The sequence below is a fragment of the Papio anubis genome, chromosome 19, assembly GCF_008728515.1.
Source record: "Papio anubis isolate 15944 chromosome 19, Panubis1.0, whole genome shotgun sequence".
Lineage (NCBI taxonomy): Eukaryota > Metazoa > Chordata > Mammalia > Primates > Cercopithecidae > Papio > Papio anubis.
The window spans coordinates 29,778,693-29,804,533 of record NC_044994.1 but is presented as its reverse complement, the minus strand read 5'-3'; positions in this window follow the sequence as shown (position 1 = coordinate 29,804,533).

Genomic DNA, 25,841 nt, shown 5'->3' with positions numbered 1-25,841 from the left:
GATCTCTTGGGACTTATACTCAGACTCCACGAGAAAACTAACTATAGCCCTTAGCCACTGAATTAAGGTCTTTGTTGTCATCTAATTGTTTTCTTTCGTTGTTTATTTATTAGTTTCAGGGAGGAAGTGTATGCTAGAGGTAGAGAGATGTTCTCTAAGTATCTCCTCTACTTCATGTCCTATTTGTGATACCTTACCTCATCCCTGCTGGAATCCTGAGAGGTAAGCATTAAGCTGCCTGTTTTACAGGTGAGGAAAATAAGGGTCAGTGAGGTGAAACAGCTCACATAAGGCCCCAGCTAGGAAGTAGCTGAACACGGATTTGAACCATGCAAAAAGAGCCGGGACTAGGTGAGGCAAGTGAAGTGCCCAAGGTGCAAAATTGCAGGAGGGCCCAACTCTCTGGGGTTGACTCTGCATCTAAACAAATGTGAAAGTGGATATCTTGCTTCACCCAAGTCCTGGCCCTGCTCACAAGGCTGTATGGCTCCAAAACCCATATTCTCTCTCTTATACCACACTCATGTTCTGTAAGGCCAACATTTCAGCATGCACAATGTTCCCCTTAGGATCCCAGGGGGAGAAAGGGTTCCCAGGAAAACCCAGGCCTAGGAATCTTTACTCCCAACTGCATTCTAACCACAAGCCCAGGTGATGCTCAGATAAGGTAGAGTAGGAGAATAGATGACCAAATAACTGTCAGCCAGAACTACTGCTGGAGGTGCCACATAACACTCATATGTCAAGAGAAATTTGGCCATGATGTAACCCCTGCTGGAGCTAGACAGGGGTACAGGAGCAGTAGGTCTGAATATATCAACTTTCAGAGAGTCAGAACGTCTACAAGAGAAGTTGTACACTCCAGACATCACAGTTCTTTTAGTTTGTATAGATGCTGCACAGAGCATTCCCTTGAGAAAACTACACTATTGGGTCAGGAAATTGTTAAAAATCTAAGGGTGACATGGCCTTTAGGCCCTAACCAGACACTCCCCAGAAACAGACACAGTTGTCTTACACAGGTGGTCCCAACATCCTTCCTGTTCCTTGTGCATTTAGGGCAAAGAGAGACCCATGTGCCAAACAACAAGCTGTGGATATTAAGTTGGACAGCAGGGCCATAAAGCCACTGCAGAAGAGTGACATTAAAGCAGCAGCACAAATCCCTCAGTGGCAGCATTAAGTCTGTGTCAACACTGGCACTGAGTTGCACAGAACACATGGAGATCCAAGATGCTCACTGCAGTTATGTTCAGATTCTCTGCAGGAAAAAAAAAAAAAAAAAGACACAGAAGGGTAAACAAACTAAGAAATGTCTCTGTTCTTTGATTGCTATTCATGTCCACCTGGTTTCCATGCAATTCTCTTCTATACCATTCTGCTCCCAAGTTCCCTTGATCCTGTTTTATTTTAATCATCCTACCCCATCTCACCTTCCCCCACTGAATTAGCCAGGGTTCTCTAGAGAGACAGAACTAATAGCATATATATATTTGTATATATGAAGGGGAGTTTATTAAGTATTAACTCACATGATCACAAGGTTCCACAATAGGCCATCTGCAAGGTGAGGAGTAAGGAAAATTAGCCAGAGTTCCAAAACTGAAGAACCTAGAGTCCAATGTTTGAGGGCAGGAAGCATCCAGCATGGGAGAAGGACGGTAGTCTGAGAGGCTAGACCAATCTAGTCTTTTCATGTTTTTCTGCCTGGTTTACATTCTAACTCCATTGGCAGCTGATTAGATGGTGCCCACCCAGATTAAGGGTGGGTCTGCCTTTCCCAGCCCACTGACTCAAATGGTAATCTCCTCTGGCAAAATCCTCATAGGCACACCCAGGATCAATACTTTGTATCCTTCGATCCAGTCAAGTTGACACTCAGTATTAACCATCACAAGTCTACCTCTTGTCAACTTGAACCCATACACATCTCCTGAGATCATACATGATCTTCAAATAAAGACAATAATAATGTCATAATTATACCTAACATAATACAACTCTCCTTTGTACAACTGGAAACGCACCAATCCCCAACCCAAATACGATTACATAAATTTAACAATACTTAAATGCTGATATGAAGTCAATAAATCTTATGTCACATGATAAGTGAAAAAGGAAATAAAATGAAGATATTTTCTTAGTACAAGTGTATACATGCACAAACATGTTTTTAACAAAAGAAGAAGGAAATACTCGTGACAATTACAGTTCTCATTTCTGCAGCTGGTCATGTGGCCGTAGGTGGTATTAATGACTACCTTCTTCTACTACCCATTATGTATTCCCTCTGCCTTCAGCAAGCACCTCAGCAGGTCCTGGTTTTTTTTGTTTGTTTGTTTGTTTGTTTTTCCTGGTGGAATAACCCAAACCTTCATTCCTGAAAGGTCTGGGCCATTTGTAGTCCTGCCTTGATTGGGCTGTTGTAGTTTCCCATTGATCTCAATCATAGGGCACGGTACTACTAAGAGACTCCCTAATGGATCTCCTGTATTCCCTGCATACTCTTCCTTACTTCCATTGTGTAGTAGTAGACTGATTTCATCTTGATAGTCCAGGTCAGTCACCCCAGCCAACATTGTAACTCCCTTCTAAGCCTTTTTACTTAAAGGTAGGAAGAGCCCAAATTGTCCAGGTGGCAATCTTAACTTCCAAATAAAGTTGGAGGCAGCGTTTCACCCTCCGAAACTAAGTAAGACCTCTAGGCCAGCAGAAAGTAATGTTGCAGAAACAGGAAGCAAAAATTTTGCTAGTGGATCACTAGGGGTGATGGCGAGTGGTGCCACTTCTACTTCCACCCCTTGATTCCGGGACCTGTGAATCCTGGTTATGGAAGAAAGAGCACCATATATTGGACTCTGATTCAGAGCATACACAGCCTTCTGGAGAACTTTGCCTCAGCCCTGAAAAGTATTGTCACCTAGTTGGCATTGTAATTGTGACTTCAAAGGACCATTCGACCGTTCTACCAATCCAGCTGCTTCAGGATGATGGGGAACACGGTAAGACCAGTGAATTCCATGAGCACGAGCCCATTCCTGCACTTCTTTAGCCATAAAGTGAGTGCCTTGGTCAGAGGCAATGCTGTGGAGAATACATATAAGGTATTCTATGAGTCCATAGATGATAGTCTTGGCAGAAGCATTGCGTGCAGATTAGGCAAAACCATATCCATAGTAAATGTCTATTCCAGTGAGGACAAGTCAGCATACTGTCATCAATGTAATGCACCAGTATGATATTTTGAGGAAGCAAAAAGTGATCATGTTCCCTCTGAATAAGAATATGGCACAAAACCAGAGAGTTGATATACCCCCGAGGTAAGACAGTAAAGGTATATTGCTGGCCTTGCCAGAAGAAGACAAATTACCTCTGGTGGGCATTATTGGCAGGAATGGAGAAAAAGGCATTTGCCAAGTCAGTGACTTTATACCAGGTAGCAGGAGATGTGCTAGTTTGATCAAGCAATGAAAACACATCTGGTACAGTAGCTGCAATTTGAGTCACCACTTGGTTAAGCTTACAATAATGCACTGTCATTCTCCAAGATCCACCTGTCTGCTGCGCAGGCCAAATAGGAGAGTTGAATGGGGATGTGGTGGGAATCACCACCCCTGCATCCTTCAAGTCCTTGATGGTGGCACAAATCTCTGTAATCCCTCCAGGGACACAATATTGTTTTTGATTTATGATTTTTCTAGGTAGAGGCAGCTCTAATGACTTTCATTTGGCCTTTCCCACCATAATAGCCTTCACCCTACCAGTCAGGGAGCCAATGTGGTGGTTCTGCCAGCTGCTAAGTATGTCTATGCCAACTGTGCATTCTGGCACTGGAGAACTGACCACAGGATGAGTCCAGGGACCCACTAGACCCACTGTAAGTCGGATCTGAGCTAAAATTCCATTAATTACCTGACCTCCATAAGCCTCTACTTTAACTGGAGGACCACAATAATGTTTTGGGTCCCCTGGAATCAATATCAGCTCAGAGCCAGTGTCCAGTTATCCCTGAAATGTCTGATCATTTCCCTTTCCCCAATGCACAGTTATCCTGGCAAAAGGCCAGAGGTCTCCTTGGGGAAGGATGGGAGAAAGATTAACAGCAGAAATTGTCAGTAGTGTAGTGGGGTCCTTCCTCAAGGGGACCCAGCCTCCCCTTCATTCAAGGGGTTCTGGGTCTGTGAACTGGCTCAAGTCTAGAAATTGATTGAGGGGCTGATTCTCTGTTTTTATAATTCAAATTAGCCTTTTGTCCATTTGATCTAGAAGTTTTCTGCTTATAAAAATTAAATAGAAATTCAGTAGGCTTCCTATCAATTTTACACCTAGGAACACAATGATTAATTTGCCAATGCCAGAGCTCTACACGAGTCAGACTATTCTGATTGCCACTTTGCCTCTGCTGTCCATTATGGTAGCTATGCCCACCTTGCCTTTGATGGTTGAGTGCTGCCACTCGGCCCCTGTCACCTAGGGATCCAATTATTCCCATTGCATTTAAATTTTGTAGTTGAGTGACTATAGTTCCCACTGTTAGATCTGATGTACAGAGAAGAGCAATTATAGGGCCCTTCAAAGATACAGGTGCTGCCTTCCCAAATCTATTTCACATGGCATTGGTCAAGGGTATAGCTTCCAGACCATCCCAGTTGGGATGAGTAGGTTGAAAGTGACTAATCCACTCCACCATCCCAACTTCCCTAAGCCTTTGGATCCCTTCCTCTACATTAAAGCAAGGAAGATCATGCATTTCCAGCTCGCTCAGAGTGGGCCATCTTTTAATCCATGTTTCAGCTAACCAAGCAAATAACCTTTAGAACTTTTTTTAACCCCCAAGCTGCAACACTAAATGCAGAGTCCTTATTTAGTGGGCCCAAATCAATAAATTCAGCCTGATCCAACTCTATGTTCCCTCCACCATTATGCCACACCCTTAATATCCATTCCCATGTCTGTTCTCCAGATTTCTGCTTATATAAATTAGAAAACTCAAGCAGTTTTTTTCTAGTGTAGAGCACCTCCTCATGGGTCACACTCTCAATCTCACCTCTAGGGGCCCTTTAGGGCTTTATTCCAGTTATAGATCTAGAAGCCAACAAGGGTGTTGGGGGTGGCTCCTGAGGAGAATCAACATTATCTTGCCTGGCAACTGCCTCGGGGGAGGCCATCACTGTTGCCTCAGGAAACACAGGATTTATGTCCTCAGACAAAGGTAGAAAGGCTAATGGTAGCATGGGTCCGGGGAGGGGACGTTGCCACTACTGCGGATGGGGAAGCTGTTTCTTCTGGCAAAATAGGTTCATCAGAGTTTACAAACTCAGTGTCTGCAGCTTCATCAGGGTCCTCCCACATGACCCCATTTTAAGTTCCAGAGTCCCATTCTTTTTCAATCAATGCCCTCACTTTAACAGTAGACATCTGGCTAGGCTGTGCATGTACCTTTCTTTGCAGGTCAGCCACTCACATGATAAGAGCTTGTGTACCTTTTCCCATAATTTCAGCTCTTTCTCTTCAGCAGACAAGACTCTAACTCAGGGCAATCTTCGCACATTTGAGACTCAATATCTGCTTCTGAAGCCAGGAGATAGAATCCCTGAGTTCATCATTTTTTTTCATCACTTTGTCCACTGAACTCAGGAGCTTCATTATGTTCCTTGGATCTCCATATATGCTCAAAGGTATCATGTATAGAGTCACTAAACTTATCTCTCACAAGTGGTGAATCAGGAGTGTCAAATGCATTTATTTTGGATAAACCTCTAAACAGTTCATGCCAAGGGCTATCAGTGTTCTCCATACTATTAGAAGTGGAGTCCTTAACATTTTAGGATCTAATCATATTAAGCAGCAACTCCAGAACTCCTAAAACCAATAAAATAACTCCATCCTTAATATTCTTTTACTCTGGAACCACTTCGGGTACCAAAATCTGTATTAGTCAGGGTTTCTAGAGGAATAGAACTAGTAGGAGATATATATATACACACACATATATATATATGAGGTTATTAAGTATTAACTCACACTATCACAAAGTCCCACAATAGGCCATCAGCAAGCAGCTAAGGAGCAAGGAAAGCCAGTCGGAGTTCCAAAACTGAAGAACTTGGAGTCAGACGTTCGAGGGCAGTAAGCATCCAGCATGGGAAAAGGAAGTAGGCTGGGAAGCTAGGCCAGTCTAGTCTTTTCATATTTTTCTGCCTGCTTTATATTCTAGTCATGCTGGCAGCTGATGAGACAGTGCCCACCCATATTACAGGTGGGTCTGCCTTTCCCAGCCCACTGACTCAAACGTTAATCTCCTTTGGCAACACCCTCACAGACACATCCAGGATCAATACTTTGCATTCTTCAATCCAGTCAAGGTGACACTCAGTATTAACCATCACACCCACTCTATTCCATTCCAACTCATCTCATAGTCTACAATTTATATTCTATTCCGATTATAACTATTTTGTTCTATATTATCCCATATTTTGAAATCTAATTCAATCTGAAACCTATATATCCTTACCAAACAAGCCTATCCCATACACAACAACCATTTCAGTGACCTTCCTGAGCTGGCGTGCTTATGAAAAAAGACATGTAAACGTGGAGAGATTGGTACTATACTTGAATAAACTTCAAGCCTACCTGCAGTGTCCAAAGACCCTATATTGTTAAGTAACATCTCTATGAGAGAGATTTCTAGTGGTTTGATTCTCGGCCTTTTTCGATTAGATATTTTTATGAGCATAAGGGCTGGAAACATAGAACAGGGAGCTAACATTTGCTGAATACCTCCTATTTACTATGAGTTAGATCTTGCCTTATGTGCACTTGCCATCTTATCCTCACCACAACTTTAAGAAGTGTTATTTTTGTCCCTGTTTTACAAGTAACTGAGGCTCAACGTCAAGAAACCTTGGTCAAGTTACATAGCTAAGAAGTGCTTTTAGACCCAATTGAGCTGGCCACATGGATACCATCATCTTTCCAGAATCTCTGTATTGTGTGGTTGGTGACATCAGTACATGGTGATGGTGGTGGGAGCAGTGGCAGTCCTGGCATTTGTCATAGTTGCTATAATGATCAAACAAAATTGTTTCCCCATGGTTGTGGATGACATAAAGTGTGCAGCAAATATGGAGGCTGAGATATACAGTACATGAAGTAGCAACACACTTTGTAAGAAAATATGTCTCACCCAGCTCTATCATGTTTTATTTCATTCATGCATTGCTTGCTTACTCATCAAGTATCTCTCTCCTGTAACTTAAATGTAAACTTCAAGAGGGAAAGTTTGCATTCACTGCCACATACTCAGCCCTTTAAAAAGTGCCTGACACCTAGTTGTGGCTCAAACAGTATTTGTTAAATGAATGAATGAATGAGTAGTGTCACATATTTCTAAAGGAAGTTCTTGTATTTGAACAATAAGAAAAAGATGGGATCTGAGAGACACATTGATTTACACCAGTAGAAGATGAGAAATATATGACTTCATTTTGTTTAAACTGCTAGGACAGAAATACGCTAAAATAAGAAGAGATCCCATTTTATCCCCCACAAAACTGCTGATTAAAATTCACTACCATTCTGAGGGACAGGGAGAGACTGGAGGGTGTGCACGCAGAACTCAGACTGGCAAGAAGATCCAGGCCATTTTCCTGGAGAAATAAGAGCTTTTATTAAAATACTTGAAGACATCCCCTGTGGGAAGGGTCACAGGCATACTGGGTACAGTTCCAAAGGCAGAACGAGAGCCTCTGGATGGAAGTCATATAGAGTCACATCATGGCAACTGCCTCATGGGAGGCCATCACCGTTGCCTCTGGCAATGCAGGGTTTATCTCCTCAGACAAAGGTAGAAAGGCTGATGGCAGCATGGGTTGGGGAGGGGTTGTTGCCACTACTGTGGATGGGGAAGCTGTTTCTTCTGGCAAAATACAGGGATGGTGATTCTACCATGCTAAATTGTTCAAAAATGGAATTGGTGAATTCTCCCTGAAAAGTCTTCCACATGCTGGGAAGTACTGGAGAAAAGGTTGGACCATCATCAGACATTAGTTGTTGTGGTGTGATTCAGGACTAAGTGAACTCTAAGATGTCTATCATCTCTGAAACTTCCTGGTTCTGTTTTACCTCATCTTGCTCATCTGGGAATCCTCAGCAGAACCCAGCAGACCCCTCAACGAAGCTCAGTCCCTGACACCAGAGTGCACTAGCCTTGGCCTTCTCTTGATCCTGCTGTGGACACTCAGAATCCCCTGCTAAACCTTCCTTCAAGCCTCTTGCAGACTCCTGCTATAAATGACCTCGTCTTGCTTCAGCACCTTTCCCTTCTCCCTCTCCCATCCCGTCATCTATGCATGTCCCGAGTCTGCTCCCCCAGAGCCTGCTCTATGTTGCATGCCTGCTAATATTTATAAAGAAAATCAATCCCTGTTTATGTACTAGAAATAACAAACAGAAAGCCTCATCCAAGAGAAAATGCTCACATCTTTTGAAGGACATGATTATAATTTTTGCAAGGAATAATCTCACATATCATCAAAACCCATAAAGAAACGTAATAAAGGGTAACAGAAACCACAGTAAGCGTTGGGGGTGGCAATCCAGTTAGAAGGAAAAACTAGAGGGTCCTATTTTGAAGTTCCAATTGCCTCACATGAAAACTGTGTTCACTTAAAATTTATTTGAATTGGCAGTAACCTTACGCAGAGTTTACAAAGATAATGGAAAGCTCTAGGTCTCTAAGCCCAATCTCAGTGTTGTGACTGATTTGGAAGTGTGGGAAACAGATGTTTCTCAATTCTTATCATGTTCGGAATATGAAGGGTATCTGAGGAGAAAGATAAGTCAGGAAGAAAAGGCTAATCATGGTCTTGAGACGATGTGAGCATAAAAGCATAATCAATTGTACCATATAGAGTTGCCAGAACATACCCGTCCCCCAGTAAATGCTTCTTTCAGAAACATGGATCTCAGAAATATAAGTTTAGGAGTAAAGAGCTGGGGTGTGTTTAAGAAAGTTTTCATAGATGGACGTACTCAGTAAGCAGGACTCCAGAAATATTCAGTGCTTCAACAGTGAAATAATAATAAGGCAGCCAGGTGCGGGGCTCACTCCTGTAATCCCAGCACTTTGGGAGGCCAAGGCAGGTGGATCACTTGAGGTCAGGAGTTCGAGACCAGCTTAACCAACATGGTGAAACACTGTCTCTACCAAAAAATACAAAAATTAACCAGGCCTGGTGGCATGAGCCTGGTGGTGCATGCCTATAGTCCCAGCTACTCAGGAGGCTGAGGTGAGAGAACCTGGAAGGCGGAGGCTGCAATGAGTCAAGATCATGCCACTGCAATCCAGCCTGGGAGACAGAGTGAGACCCTGTCTCCAATAACAATAATAATAAGGCTATAGGAATTATTATTTTATAATTATTTTGAGCTGACTTGAACATTTGTAAGTTGAACTGAACTGAAGTATTTGCTGTGGACCCAGTGGGAAACTGACTGTGGCTTGTGAATTGCATTGTTAATCCACATCAGGTAGGGGCTGGAAGAGGTCAAGGAAGCTGCTTCAGGGCCCTGTGATACAGCCACCCAGTTATCCCATGGCTCTGAAAGTTCTATAAACCCCACAGCACTCAGGGCTGCAGGCATTCATGCCATGTTAGAGAGGCCAGCTTCTTGTTGAGATTTAATACAAAAATACAGATGTCCCCATGGTCCAGAGGGAGAGGGAACCAGGGCAAAACCAGATGGTTTGTTTGCCCACTCTTGAATTCCAAGCTGCAGAAGCTGTGAGATGCACTGAAGAAAGGAGGCTTATGTGGTCTCCAGGCCCTCTTTTCTGAGGCCACAGCTCTCTCCTTATGCCACCTGGCCTCAGACTCCTTACCTAAGTTTCTTTTGCAAGTGGCTCAGATTCTCCCTCTCCTATTCTTTCTCAAAACAACCCACCTAGGCTCCAAGTCCATAAATTTGCTTTTATCAATGACAAGCTATTGACAAAGAAATACCTGTGATGTGTTAATTGATGATACTAGGCAAACCACTCATCTTGGAAACATTTCTCAAGAAACCCCTATGTACCCAACAGAGTTTCTTGTAGGCACTGGGCCCTGCTATTTGGATAGCAGAATAGCAAATAAATCTCAACTCTTTTCTTAAATTATATTTCTGGCAAACTTAGGAAGCTTACTGGTAAAGCCTGTGGCTAAAAAAAAAAAAAAAAAAAAAAAAGAGGCAGTGTTTGGGGGTCAGGGAGCCTTTGACACCATGCCATCCCACTGTCATTATCACCACTCACTTGTGCATATTAATGTATGTGCTTTCACACACACACACACAAAGCATTCCCAATATCTGTATTATGCCAGATATGTCAACAGGCTGGAGCTGTCACCAGCAAGTTGGTACAGCCCTCGGCCCTAGGCTCTTGCCCAGCTTCCTGTCTTACTGACTTTAAGCTTAATGAATGTTTTTAAGTTTTCCTAGCTGGACTGGTCTAGTCTTAAAGCAGCAGTGCCCCTCCTCCCTGTTCAGGGGCTTTTGCCTCTACCAATTGAGTTGCATAATTTAATTTAATAAATCAGGAGAATTTGCAGTGGGTTTTGGATACTTTCATTAGGAAAGATATATGTGGTATGGCTGCTGTTTGGTCATGTGTTTAATTAAATTAATGAATTAATGTCTTTGGTGGCGAGGATTTCAGGAGCATATGCCCTTCTTGTTCTTTACCCCCCAGGCTTTACTCAGAAAGGTTCCTATTTTTAGCACAAAAAAAATTTAGCACAAATTTTTAGCACAAATAACTCTTTTATAACAAAAGAGTTGGGACTTACTTGCTGTTCTCCCACTGCAAGAAAGAAAGAGTGGGACCTGGTGACCCCAAGTAAAGAGTTTTCATCAGTTTCTACTTTTGGAGTTAACCCTGAATAGCCCACTCATTCCATGCCCTCATGCCTAACCTGTGCCCTGATCCCTCAGTTTCCTCACTCCCTCTTTCTGCTCCTTACATGGAGACAGCTGCTTTCATACCGCCACTCTCACAGAGGAGATGACACATGAGGATAGCTTGACCCTGGAGCCCTCCTGGTGAGACAGGCATTTCAAGGTCTGAACTCAAAACCTAACAGATGAATGTATATGTACTTTAGAACATTATGTTGTACACAGTAAATACATACAATTTTATCTGTCAATTTGAAAAAACAAATTAAAAAATAAATAAAACTTAAGGGATGAAACACCAACCTTAGTGATTCAGACCCCAAGCAGCAGGAAGGAAAAAGGTTCTGTGTGGGGACAGAACATCCATGGAGCCACTGAGGGCTCCTTTCCCAGCCTGGAGCCAGTGATGCTCAATGGAAGGAGGAGTGAGATCACACAGACAGCCTGCTCCAGCCCCACTGGCCCCACCACCACTTGCTGGAGTCCATTACTCACGTTTACTGTGGCTTTAACTGGCTGCTGGAGTCTTGCATAAAGCAAATGAAGCTGTAATCAAGGTCTTTGTCACTGTCCCACATTTGCATGGAGTAAGTGCTGCAGTTTGGGGACAGCTCATCAGTCCTCGGTCTGCACAGAAGGAGGATTTTTTTTTTTAAGGAACAAAAGGAAAACAACTTGAAAAGGACCCTAAGCATTTTTGGACTCTGATTTTGGAGACACAGCAGACAAAAATATTCTAATTCCTCCTTGAAGACACAGTAGATCAAAATATTCCAATTTCTCCTAGTTTACTTTGGATAATATATTGATTCAAACAAGCCAAGGACTGGACTCACAAGCAGAGAAGGGGCACCTCTGTTCTTAACGCAACTGGGTAACTTCGCAGCTGGATCAGAGAGCAGGCTGCCCATCAGATGGTACAAACAGCCCCACAGGCAGGGATGGCATCCTAAATCCAGCTACCACAGCAGCTATCAAGAGCCAGGGGGAGACTCCTCAAGTGGAAAGGGAGAGGCTGGACCACACCATCCACAGGCAGGTATCAATTTAGCCATAAAGCCTGGCTTTGGGTTTTGGAAACAATGTTGTAGAGTCATCAATGGCCTGTCTATATGGTTAGACACATTTAGGATTTTCAAAATCTTTCTGTAGCATAAGTTTTCTAAAAGAAATATTGCAAAGAAGCCCTACGTATAAGTCAGACAGAGAGGAAACAAAGGGGGGATCCAGGTCCTCATCCACTCTGCCCAAAGCCTCTCCTATAGCCCTCCCTGGAGTTATCCCCAGGGAACCTGTCCTAGTATAGTCTCAGGGTCACTGTACAAGTCCCTGGATCGGACAGAAAGTAAGGTCCCCTCCAAACCCAACAAGCTGTAACTCTGACTTGCCAACATAGACTTCACAGATGAAGTGAAACTTCTTGGATCCTTCTACTTTCTTTCTCGGTCTCTGATTTCAGGGAGAACTACTATCTTCCATAAAAAGCACCCTGGACTGTTGGTTAAAGCCATGGTCCTTGGGGTCTAGTCAAGTAGGGGGTCTACCCCTAGCCTTACCACTTACTGGTTGTATAATCTTGAGTAACCCAGTTAACCCAGCTGAGTTTCAGTTTTCTCATATTTAATAAAAAATAAGGCTGGGCACGGTGGCTCACGCCTGCAATCCCAGCACTTTGGGAGGCCAAGAAGAGCAGATCACTTCAGGTCAAGAGTTTGAGACCAGCCTGGCCAACATGGTGAAACCCTGTCTCTATTAAAAATACAAAAAAAATTAGCTGGGCATGGTGGTGGGCGCTTGTAATCTCAGCTACCGAGAGGCTAAGGCAGGGGAATCACTTGAACCTGGAAGGTGGAGGTTGCAGTGAGCGGAGTCGGTGCCACTGCACTCCAGCCCTGGTGACAGAGCAAGACTCCATCTCAAAATGAATAATAATAAGATTTCTCTTACAGAATGTTTGTAGGGATCAACTGAAATATAGTACCTACCATATAGGGAATAATAAAACTGTCAGCCATTATTACGTACATCTCCAAATTTAGTAAGCATTTCAACCACACACTCACATATATTCTGGAAAATAAGATAAATGTTTTAACTTTAGAGATTCATCTCTATATTTTATTTGACTTCAATAAATTGGATTAGTTTCAATCCCTGGACCATGGACCAGTACTTGTCTGTGGCCTGTTAGGAACTGGGCCGCACAGTAGAAGGTGAGTGGCAGGTGAGTGAGCCAAGTTTCATCTGTATGTACAGTCATTCCCCATCGCTCATATTAGCGCTTTAGCTCTGCCTCCTGTCAGATCAGTGCCAGCATTAGATTCTTGTAGGAGTGTGAACCCTACTGTGAACTGCACATGTGAAGGATCTTGGTTGTGCCCTCTTTACAAAAATCTAATGCCTAATGATCTGCCACTGTCTCCCATCACCCCCAGATGGGACTATCTAGTTGGAAAAAACAAGCTCAGGGCTCCCATTGATTCCACATTATGGTGAGTTGTATAATTATTTCATTATATATTACAATGTAATAATAATAGAAATAAAGTTCACAAAAATGTAATTCACTTGAATCATCCTGAAACCATCCTCCCTGCCCCCGGTCCATGGAAAAATTATCTTTCATGAAACTGCTCTCTGGTGCCCAAAAGATTGGGGACTGCTACCTTGGATGATTCTGCATGGAAAAGGGAGAGAAAGAGGTTGAAGCCAGTCTGCTAGTGGTAGAAAAGATAAATATTATGAAATGATTGTCAACTTGTCTACTTCCTGAAAAACTGATAATCTCTTTCTCAACTGTGGTGGTCATCATTGATAGTCACCAAATATTTACAGCTCTCTGCCTTCTGGAAACAAGGTAGGATTGCCCTTCCTGTTCCTCCCTAATGGTTAGATGGGATTGTGAAGCTAGTTCTGGCCGATGAATTGTGGCCAGTGAACATTCAATTACTGATGCCAGGCTTATGGTGCTCTCTTGTCTCTCCAGCACAGCAACCAACAGATGGTGGCTTCCCGGGTGCCTGAATGACTACAAGGAATAACCCCTCCTCCCTCCAGTGACCTAGGATGACTATGTAGCATGAGGCGAAATAACATTGTGTTCTGTTAAATTACTGAGATTTGGAGATTATTTGTTACTGATGTATATTCTGGCCGATCCTGAATAATACATCCCCTCATGACATCCCCACAATTTCACAAAACAAAGGTCAAATTGATTGGCTTCATATCAGTAAGGCAACCAGCCAGTTTATTAACTAGTACTTACTAAGCAGAAAAAGTGCCCTGTCTCATGCTCATCGGGCATATGAAAGAAAAACAGATCTCTGTCCTCAGAGGCTTACTATCTTAGCTGGAAATACATTTTTCATGCAGGGAGACATAGGGAGATATTTCAATACAAAAATGTGAGAGGGTGTTTGCTCTAAGTGCCAAGGAATTTATACATTGGAGAGTGTTATAGACTGAATGTATGTACCCCTTTCCAAAAAATTCACATATTGAAGCCCTAACCCCCAGTATGGCTGTAGTTGGAATAAGGAAGTAATTAAGATCAAATGAGGTCATAAAGGTATGACCCTGAACTGATAGGATTAGTGTCTTTATAAGAAGAGACTGCAGAGAGCTCGCTCTTTCTTTCTGTGTACAGGAACTGAGGAAAAGCCTTGTGAGAACACAACAAGAAGGCAGCTGTCTGCAAGCTAGGAAGAGAGCCCTCACCAGGAACCAACCATGCTGTATCTTAATCTGAGACTTCTAGTCTCCACAAAATTTTTTAAATGAATTTGTTACTTAACCCACCAAGCGTGTGGTATTTTGTTATGGTAGTCCAAACAGACTAAGGCAGAAGGAGAACTAGACTTATGGGCTAAGCTTCCAGGAAGATCTTCTGAAGGAGGCAGTACTGGCTCTGGCCTTGAGAAAAGAAGCTGAGAACTGCTATTAATGCCAGTTGCTTTACATATATTATCTCCTTTAATTCTAATAACTCTACATGGTAAGAAGTATCATCTCCTATTGTGAATAAAGCTCAGGAAGGTAGACAGGAGAAAACACAGCAAATCTACAGGTTGCTCCTGCCCTGTCCTGCCTGCCAGTGCTGGATGGATGTGGGTTGATTGGCAGTAGGGCCAGGGAGCGCTGGATGGTTGGGGGATGGCCTTTTCAGAGATAGAGTAGAAAAATGGACCTGAATAAAACTGAGATTGTTTGCCAACAGGAGTGGGAGATACAGTAGAGTGGGAAAACTGAGATGAATAAGATGCAGCCACGTACTACTACAGAAAGAGGTAACTGGAAGTCCCTATAGAAATACTTAATTTATTCATACTTAAAAATCTCTTCCTGAAATTGTGTCTAGACTCAGTAGACTCTTCATAGTCAGATATATTTTTTTTCTTGGCCCTCTTAAAAATTGATCCAAGTCAGATGTGAAGATGTCCTAAAAAGCTCTCTCCAGTTTTTTTTTTTCTTTGACTTGATGCATTTCATCATCTTGACACAGCCTTGGGACATAAGCCTCATACAGGAAAAACTGGGCATTAAGGTGACTACTTTCAGACACCCAACCTAAAATGGCGGATGGGAGAGGGTGCATGAGTCATATAAAACCTCCAAGACTCATTATTGCCAAAAATTTTATACTCTGAAATAACAAAACTTTAGTGCCTCTGATTGGTACTTCTTCAGAGCCTGGATTTGCTGGAGAGAACAGTAGATTGCCACTCTGCCCAGCAGCTGGCTCAGCCTTCTCTCCTGCTGCTTTAACAGCCTTTTAGGTAATAACCTTTTTTATTAAGACAAACTCCCAAACCCTTTAAGCCCCAGCAGAGATGAGCTTTAAAAATGAGACACTCCAGGCAGCCATGGTGAGCTACTGAAATTTCTCTGCCCCTGTTTTCCTGAATTTTACCCTCCCCTAGGGCAGGAGTTCCTGACCTGGAGACTACAGAACAGCTTCTGCAGTCCACTAGCCCTTGAAATGTCATGCAAAATATTGGGTAAATGTGCATTTTTCCAGGGAGAAGGTCTATGGCTGAAATATCACATCCTCAAAGAGCTCTGGGTCTGCGAAAAGAGTACTGCTCTAGAGATCCTTACCTTGACTCCCACTGAGACCACTGGACTCCAGAATGCCAAAGCGGCTCAGTAGAAAAGGTGTTAAATATAGAGACAGGCAGAATTGGGTTCAAACCCTGGCTTAACCATTATCATCTGTGGCCCCAGGCAAGGGATTGCATCACTCTAAATCCAGTTTCTTTATGCAAGCCTCACTCTTTCCTTTGTAGATTTGTAAAAATAAGAGATAAAGTATATAGCAGGCACTCAGTAACTCTTCCCACTTTAATACTCCTATCCCAGCTGGAAGGAAATAATATTATTTACTCCAAAGAGAGTCTCCATGCAGCTCCACAAAACTATTCAATGTACAAGTCAGTAAACTCTCTTGCATGCATCTGTGGGGATAGGTGGCACCATTCAGTGAAGGATCTGATGGGCATCCAAAATCCAGGAAGGAAAACCAAAGGAAGGAGCAATGCAGTGACAGGATTATTAGGCCATTGGTAGGCAAAGACCCACCATTACCTTCTTGCAATGTGACGAGAAGACGAATGTTACACACCAATGCTACACACCCAGGTTCTAGTCTGGGCTCCAAAGCTATTCTCCTTAAGAATTCTTTTAACCAATAACTTTATCTCTTTGGTTAAATGAGAAAAATACTACCTACCTTGCCTTTTACATAGAATGGTAATAAAGTCAAAAGAGAATCTTGTATTTTATGAGTGTGAAACAACTCTGGAAAGCATCAAGGGGTGCAAATGTAAGGAGTGGTCATCTGCGTCAGTATCGTGATTTTCATCATCAATCCACAAAGGCATCTTTACAGGATAAATAAGCAAACTGGGTTAGAGATGGAAAGGCTAGTGTTGCCCAGAGAAGCAAAACGGTCTGGCCTCAGACAGTGGGAGGCGAGCCATCTGTTCCCTTTCTCCATTTTATTTTTCCCAAGACATATAAGGATGTGTTGCATGATTCTTTCTATGGGCACTCATCTCTCTGACCAGTGTGTCAATTTTCTTGCTTTATATATTCATAAAATGACACCCATTAACAAACTCCTTATGCCATTCCAATCATGAGTCTCCTCCTCCTCCTCCGTTTTCTCCTTCTCCTTCTCCTCCTCCTGATGCTACTGCTTCCCCCCTCCCCCACACATATGTATTTCCAACTTTCCTTCTCTGTCCATGCTTTTTCACTTCTACCCACAGTGATACCTAGACACTGACATGTAACATAATTCCTGAACATCTCTCAAAGTCAAGCTCAGAGGCCACCCTACACAGTCTTCTCTAATCACCCTGCTGCAGCTCACATTGGCCTGTTGTCTATGTCCTTATAACCTATAGAATCTGGGAAAGCTGACCATGAAATTTGATATACAAACTGGAACACTTAATCATAACCATCAGGACAACAACTATAACAGAGCTTGTCCTGGGACAATTCTGATATATGGTCACTCTAAATCTGAGCTATAAAGTTGGCCCTTTGTTGTGTGGTGCCTACTGTTCCTTGCAAGAGTCTGCTCTTCCTGGCTGGGGTCCCATGGGATAAGATTCATCTTGCTTTTCCATCAACACTCCACCTCCATCAAGCATACTGTCTTTCATCTGGTTCCATGGGCGAAGATTCTGCAGTGAAGATTTGCATGCAGAAACTTCACTGGGACATGCTCTCAAGAGCATAATCCCTCCCCTGTGAAGGAGTTAGGGAAACAGGAAGGGACAGAGATAGATGTTTAACTGTGATGTAGCAGAGGCTTTGCACCATCTTACAAGCAGCACAAAAGCTGGGATGACCCTTCAGAGTTGTCACAACTTGGAGGAAGGGGTTCAACACTTTGTATTCCTGTATCAATCTGTCATTAGATGTAGGCTGCCATCAAGTAAGGGCACATAACTTGGCCAAGGCAGCTTCCTTCAGTCCAGGATGATTTTTGGAGTGAGACATGGTTCTGAGCACTCCAGGCAGCTGGGGGAATAAGCAACTTAGACTTTGTATTAGTTTTCTATTGATGCATAAGAGGTTAGTGGAGCACAAATTTAGATGCTTAAAGAGTGCATACTTGTGAGGTCACAGTTCATAATTCAGAATTCTGGTTGGGGTTGGCTGGGTTCTCTGCTTAGAGTCTTAAAAGGCTGAAATTAAGGCATCTGTTGGGCTACATTCTTATCTGAATGCTCCAGGAAGGCTTTGCTTCCAAGCTCACTCAGGTGGTTGGAAGAATTCAGATCCTCAAAGTTGTAGGATCAAGGCCCTTGTGTCCCACAAACCTGAAGGGGTAATATTAGTACACCATAGAATTCATTATAACCAGTTACTGTCAATCTATGAGCTTCAGAGTTAGATAAACCCTAGGGCATAATTGCAAGTTCTCTTCACTCCATTTGATTCTCACCTGTGACATCTATTCTTACCATGTGCATCAACAGGAGTACTATAGAGCCCAAGCTCTCATCATGATTCTAAGCCAAGCGAGCAGTCCCTACACTCACACCTGTCCACTCACACTCATACTTGTCCACCTTCAAGTCCTGCAGAGCCAGGCCCAGAAAAAAGGCAAACTCAAACTCCTTCAAGACATGGCTGGCATGTTCAAAAGCAATGTTACAGAGAAAGGAAGAGAAAATAAAACATTGTTCTATGGTTTAGATGTGGTTTCTCCCTGCCAAAACTCTTGTTGAAATTTGGCCCCCAAAGTGGCGGTGTTGGGAGGTGGTGAATCATGGGATGTGTTTGGGTAATAAGGGCAGATCCCTCAAGAATAGATTAATACCCTGCTAATGGAGCTGAGTTCTTACTCTCATGGGAATTAATTTGTCCCTGTGAGAGAGAGAGTGGTGGTTAAAAAGAGTCTGCTTCATCAGTTTCACTCTTGCTTCCGCTCTCACCATGTGATCTCTGCACATGCCCACTTCACTTCCACTTTCTGCTACAAATTGAAGCAATGTGAAGCTTTCAGAAGATGCAGCTGCCCAATCTCAAACTTCCCATCCACCAGCATCGTAAGCCAAATAGACCTCTTTTCTTTACAAATTACCCAACATCAGGTATTCTGATACAGCAACACAAATAGACTAAAACACATTGTATCACTCCAAAAGGAATATTTGCAATGGGTTGATTTCTTTTCTTAGGGTAGTGGGTAAATGGTCAAATCCTAGAGGAGCTCTGCCTGTGTTCAAAGCCTGGCCCACCATTTACTATGTATATTCGTGTAAGTTATTTAATTTCTCTATGCCATGGTTTCCTCATCTGTAAAGTGAGTATAATAATACTCTCCTGAGAGTTCTGTGAAAATCAGATGAGATACTGCATGCATGTGAGCTATTTCTCATTTCTTCTTGGGATCTGCCCTCCATCCTTCTCTGCTTTTCTTGGTTTATACCCCAAAAGACTGACCTGCATCAACTATATTACCTGGGACCCTTGCCCTATGGCTTTTAATTGGGTCTAGCCAATGGAACAAGTGGGACAGAGATCTAAGTGGGAACAAGTGGGTATTACTGCCCTGGCCCTCTCCCTCCAGAGTGGCTTCAGGCTTGCTGCATACCAAAGGTCACAACAACTGTTAAAATGTACCTTCTACACAGCTATCCCCTTCCAGGTTTCAGTGATTGCCCCCAGCTTGTGCTTCTTCAGGTCAAAGAAGGTAACTCCCTATTACTACACCTGAAATATTGCACTACCTTGTTTTGTTTTCCTACATTCTTCCCACACTTCTGTAAGTAGACCCTATAATTAGTTTCATTTATTCCAGCTGGAACTTGTATAAAACTGGTTCATAGAAACATTTGTCAACTGATGAGTATTAACAACAGTGGAATTACTGGCCACAGGACGGTTTGGTTTGTAGACCCTTGTTGGCCATAGGTACCTATTCCTCTACTTCATTGAATACAGTTATGAAGTCAAGGTAGAAGGAGGCAGGACCCAATGCAGCATTTAGAGAGGCTCCTGGTCTATTTCACAGCCCCTGCTAAGGCTCCTCTTCTGGCCAAAGACCACCTCCAGGAACCCTGGGTTTTGTTGTATTTCTCTGTGGGGCACTCACAAATCCACATCTCCTTTATCTATATGGGGAAAGTACTTCCTGATCTGGTCTCCAGAGAATCCAGCACTCACATGGCAGCACTTTCCCTCTCTTCTCTCATAGGTGTATGTGCCCAGTCCTGTCCTCAATCCACTTCTCCTTTTTTTCTGTGTCTTCCAGAAGCACATTCATTATACTTAATGGCTGCTATTTTGGTTATTTCAGTCTGCTATAGCAAAATATCATAGACTGAGTGGCTTATAAATAAGAGAAATTTGTTCTCATAGCTCTGGAGGCTGGAAGTCTGAGATCAGGGTGTCAGCATGTTTGGACTCTGGTGAGGGCCGTCTCCTCAGTTTTAGACTGCTGACGTCCTGCTCTATCCTCCCTTGGCAAAAAAGAGAGCAAGAGAGGATCCACCCTCATGATCTAATCACTTTTCTTTTCTTTTTTCTTTTTCTTTTTTTGAGATGGAGTCTCACTCTGTCACCCAGGCTGGAGTGCAGATCTTGGCTCACTGCAACCTCTGCCTCCCGGGTTCAAGCTATTCTACTGCCTCAGCCTCCCGAGTAGCTGGGACTACAGGTACTTGACACCACACCTGGCTAATTTTTTGTATTTTTAGTAGAGACGGGGTTTCACCATGTTAGCTAGGATGGTCTTGATCTCCTGACCTCATGATCCACCTGCCTTGGCCTCCCAAAGTGCTGGGATTACAGGCGTGAGCCAAGGTGCTCGGCCAATCTAATCATTTTTCAAAGGGCCCACCTCTTAATACCATCACACTGGGGGTTAAGATTAGGGTTAGGATTTCAATATGTGCATTTTAGAGTCATACAAACATTCATTCCACAACAGCTATGAAGGATATTTAAACTCTTATAAAAACCTACACAGTAAAGCCCCCAAGGCATCCTCTGTGTCAAGACTGAGCCACCCACAGCTGAGAGACAGCAGAGAAGACAGTCATCCAACAGCTCAAGCCGAGCCCAGAGCCACATGTGCTGACTGAGAATGTCAAAGCCAGTTCTCAAGAACTGACTGGGAGATGGGAGGGGTAACCCCAGACCAGGAGCACCTGCATCCTTGCCCCACATCTGCCCTTATGGGAGGATGACCCCACTTTCCCCAAAGCTCACAGGTTCATGACAAGACCAGCAGTCATTTTACAGTGCACTATATCAGCCAGTCCCCTTATTAAGCGGGAAATTACACATATGCATTGGGTCAGCAGTCTCTCCTTTCAGGGAAAAATGGGTTTTCTGAGAAAATGAAAATCATTAATTTACCCTGAAATTTTATTGAGAGGAATTCTGTTGTATTTGAATACAGACGGGAGATAAAAAAGATGCTAGAGCACTCCATTCTTCCTTTATTAATGAAGTAGGATACCTAAAAGGCCTATTAAAACTACATAAAAGCCTCATAAGCATCTTTCACAACTTCTTACTCAATCACTTGCATGTCTTGAGAGCAGCATTTCTGTGACAAGGTGTTACCAACTCACACACATACACAGTTTGCTTGCATTCATCCATTTATTTATTCATTCATTACTTCAAAAGTTAGATTTTGAGCTCAGAGGATGAAACAGGCATTGCCCTCGTTACTAGGACCCTAACCATGGATAAATTAAGTTTCCTGCTCTGAAGATACTGACAGTTTAATGGGAAAAATGAATAAAGCAAATAGGCAATTAAGGTCAGAGAAGTCCTTGAATCCTAGATGTTTAGGAAGGGAACATGTATTACAGATGTGGGACAAGAAGATAAGTCAGGGAAGGATTTTAGATTAAAACTTGAAGGAAAAGTAGGACTTATCCAGTGAAAAGGGAAGAGAGAGAGACAAAGACATGGACCAAAGGAGAGGAAGTGAGCAGAGTACTTCAGTCCAAGAAAGGAGAACCCCAAAGAGCTCATAGAAAGCTTATAGTAGTTCAGTAGGACTCAAACAAGGTGTTTAAAGGGAACCGAAGGAGGATAAGGAGAAGGGAAAGGCTCCAAGGAAAGAACGGTAAGAAATAAGACTGGAAAGATAAGAGAGAGTCTGAGGCTGATTAGGAAAGCCTTATCAGAAGCAGTGGTCTGAGAGGTAAAACTCATGGTTATATTGGATCTTTGCTACGCTGTGGTGCATGTGGCTGCAGCCACAGCAAGAGTGCATTCATAGCAAATCAACTGTGTTGCTGAGACCTGAAGTTCACTCATTTACTCATCTATCCATTTATCAAATTTTAATTGACCCTCTAGTATGTCACAACACTATGCTAGGGCCAATAGGAATCTAAGAGACATCAGACATGAATCCATGCCTTTGACTTATTGTTAAGCCCAAAGTCAAGCTTCACTCTTTTGAAAGCTGCACTGTGACTGCAGGGTAGGAAGTGAGGGTGGGGAATGATGAAACTTGCAGGGAGCATTCAAAAAGTTGATGAGGCATAAACATCCCTTTCTGACATCAGAAACCATAACCTGGAAATGAAACAAGTGATGCTTTCCCTTTGGAAAACTATCTGACCTTTCCAACGGTAACATAGGTTATCTTAAGACAACGGCTGACTGAGCCACCACTCCCATTGACCCTGGAGTTCCTACTAGTGACACACTTGAACACACAGGCTAAGAAAATTCTTTCTTATATGAGCAGGTCTAGGAGTTCAAATCCCTGTGGTAGCACCCACAGGCCATTTTACTTTGATGCAGTTATTTAACCATTCTGAACCTCAGCTGTTTTGGTCTCTAAAAGAAGAATGGTAATATCCACTTTGTAAGATTGTTGAAATAAAATATGATAAATGATAACTATTTATAACAGTTAACTTTTTAAAAGAAAAAACAAAGTTGTATAGTGAATGCCAAAAGTTCTACACAAATTCTAGAGAAGTAGGATGTAGGTGAACAAAGTCAACGAAGAGTTTTAAAAGATGGTTCATAATTGAACCTTGAAAATCACCAAAGGGCCTGTGTGGTTGCTTTAGGGACTGCCTTATATGGGACAGAGCCCTTTCAGGCATTAATTCATTTATTCATTTAATAAATAAGAATCAACTCTGTACTGACCCATTGCCTGGAGTATCTGTCTTCCATCTTATCCTACAATGTTTTGTCTTCAGTCCAACCTGTCTTCCAGCAGCAGACACACTTTCCCTGACCCCCATGGTAGGATCTCCTGCTGACTCCATTCACCTATCTTGGTTGGTCATTCTGTAATGGCCATATGCTTGCTATTACATTGAGATTAGTTTCTTTTTGAATATCAGACTCTTCCTGGAAAACAATCCCATTAACAGTAGGGATCACATCTCCTTTTCATACCTCTGGTAATACTAGAAGTCTAATAAATGTGTGTTGAACCGAGTGTGATGTGCTTGTAGTTTATAAGATGCCCTGTGTTCCAGGGCTCTGTGTAACTGCGGTGTATAAACTATCCTTATCCTAAATAGAAAGACCAAATGATGAAATGAACCAACAAAAAATAATAACTACAACAAATTTTCAAGACATAAACAGTACAATAAGATATAAATAGAAACAATAAAAAGTTTAAAAAGCAAGGGGAAAAAGTTAAGATGTAGAGCTTCTGTTAGTTTTTTTGCTTATTTCTTCATGCAAATAGTATTGTTATCAGCTCAAAATGATAGGTTATAAGATAGTATTTGTAAGCCTCATGGTAACCTCAAACCAAAAAATACACAATGGACACATAAGAAGTAAAAAGCAAGAAAGTAAATCATATCAACAGAAAAAATCACCTTGACTAAACAAAGACAGGAAATAAAAGAAGAAATAGAAGACCACAAAACAACCAGAAAACAAATAACAAAATGGCAGGCATAAGTTTTTATTTATCAATAATAACATTGAATGTAAATGGGCTAAACTCCTCCATCAGAAGATCTAGAGTGGCCAAATGGATGAAGAAACAACATCCACTGATCTGTTGCCTACAAAAAACACACTTCACTTATAAACACATAGACAAAAATAAAAGGATAGAAAAAGATATTTCATGCTAACAGAAACTAAGAAAAAGCAGGAGTAGCTATATTTATATCAGACAAAATAGATTTCAAGACAAAAACTATAAGAAGAGACAAAAAATGTTACTATATAAAGATAAAGGGGTTAATTCAGCAAGGGGTTATAACAATTTTAAATATATATTCACCCAACACTGGAGCACCCAGATATATAAAGCCAATATTTAGAGCTAAAGAGGAAGATAGGTTCCAATACTTCAACAATCCACTTGCAGCATTGGACAGATCTTCCAGACAGAAAATCAACAAAGAAACATTAGACTTAATCTGCACTATAGACCAAATAGATCTAATAGATATTTACAGAACATTTCATTCAATGGCTGCAGAATCCACATTCTTTTCCTAAACACATGGATTATTCTCAAAGATAGACAATATGTTAGGTCACAAAACAAGTCTTAAAACATTCCAAAAAATTAAATAACATCAAGCATTTTCTTTGACCAGAATGGACTAAAACTAGAAATCAATAACAAGAATTATTTTGGAAACTATACAAATACATAGAAATTGATCAATATGCTTCTGAACGACCAGTGGGTCAATGAAAAAATTAGGAAGGAAATTAAAACATTTTTTGAAACAAATACTAATGGAAACACAACATAACAAACCTATGGGTTTGGACATACCTACGGCATTTTGGGATACACCCAAAAAAAGTACTAAGAGGAATGTGTGTAGCTGTAACTGCCTACATCAAAACAGAGGGAAAACTTCAATCTAATGATGCACCTTAAAAAACTAGAAAAGCAAGAGCAAATCAACCCAAAATTAGTAGAAGAAAAGAAATAAAAAGATCAGAGCATAAATAAATACAATTAAAATGAAGAAAACAATAGAAAAGATCAATGAAACAACAAATTGGTTTTGTGAAAAGTTAAACAAAATTGCCAAACCTTTAGCCAAGCTAAGAAAGAAAAAAGAGAGACTATCTAAATAAATAAAATCAGAAATGGAAAATGAGACATTATAGCTGATACTACAGAAATTCAAAGGCTCATTAGTGTCTACTAGGAACAACTATATGCCAATAAATTGAAAAATCTAGAATAAATGGACAAATTCCTAGACAAATACAACCTAACAAGATTGAACCAGGAAGAAATCCAAAACCTGAATAGACCAATAACAAGTAACAAGATTGAATTCATAACAAAAAGTCTCCCAGGAAAGAAAAGCCCAGGACCCAGTGGCTTCACTGCAGAATTCTACCAAACATTTAAAGAAGTTTTACATATTTAACCCCAATTTTAGAATTTAATACCAATCTTACTCAAACTTTTCCAAAAAACAAAATAGGAGGGAATACTTCCAACTCATTCTATGAGGCCAGTATTACTCTGATACCAAAACTGGACAAAGATTCAAAAGAAAGGAAGAAAAGAAGGAAAGAAAGAAAGAATGAAAGAGACAGAGAGAGAAAGAGAAAGATGGAAAGATGGAAGGGAAGGGAAGAAGGGAAGGGAAAGGGAAAAGGGAAGGGAGGGGGAGGGAGGGAGAGAGAGAGAGAGAGGAAGGAAGGAAGGAAGGAAGGAAGGAAGGAAGGAAGGAAGGAAGGGAAAGAAGGAAAGAGAAAGAAAGCTGGCTATAGGCCAATGTCTCTGAAGAAGTTTTGATATGAAAATCGTGAACAAAGTAATAGCAAACCGAATTCAACAATACATTAGAAAGATCATTCATCACAACCATGTAGGATTTATCCCTGAGATGCAAGGATCATTCAACATATGCAAATCAATCAGTGTGATACAT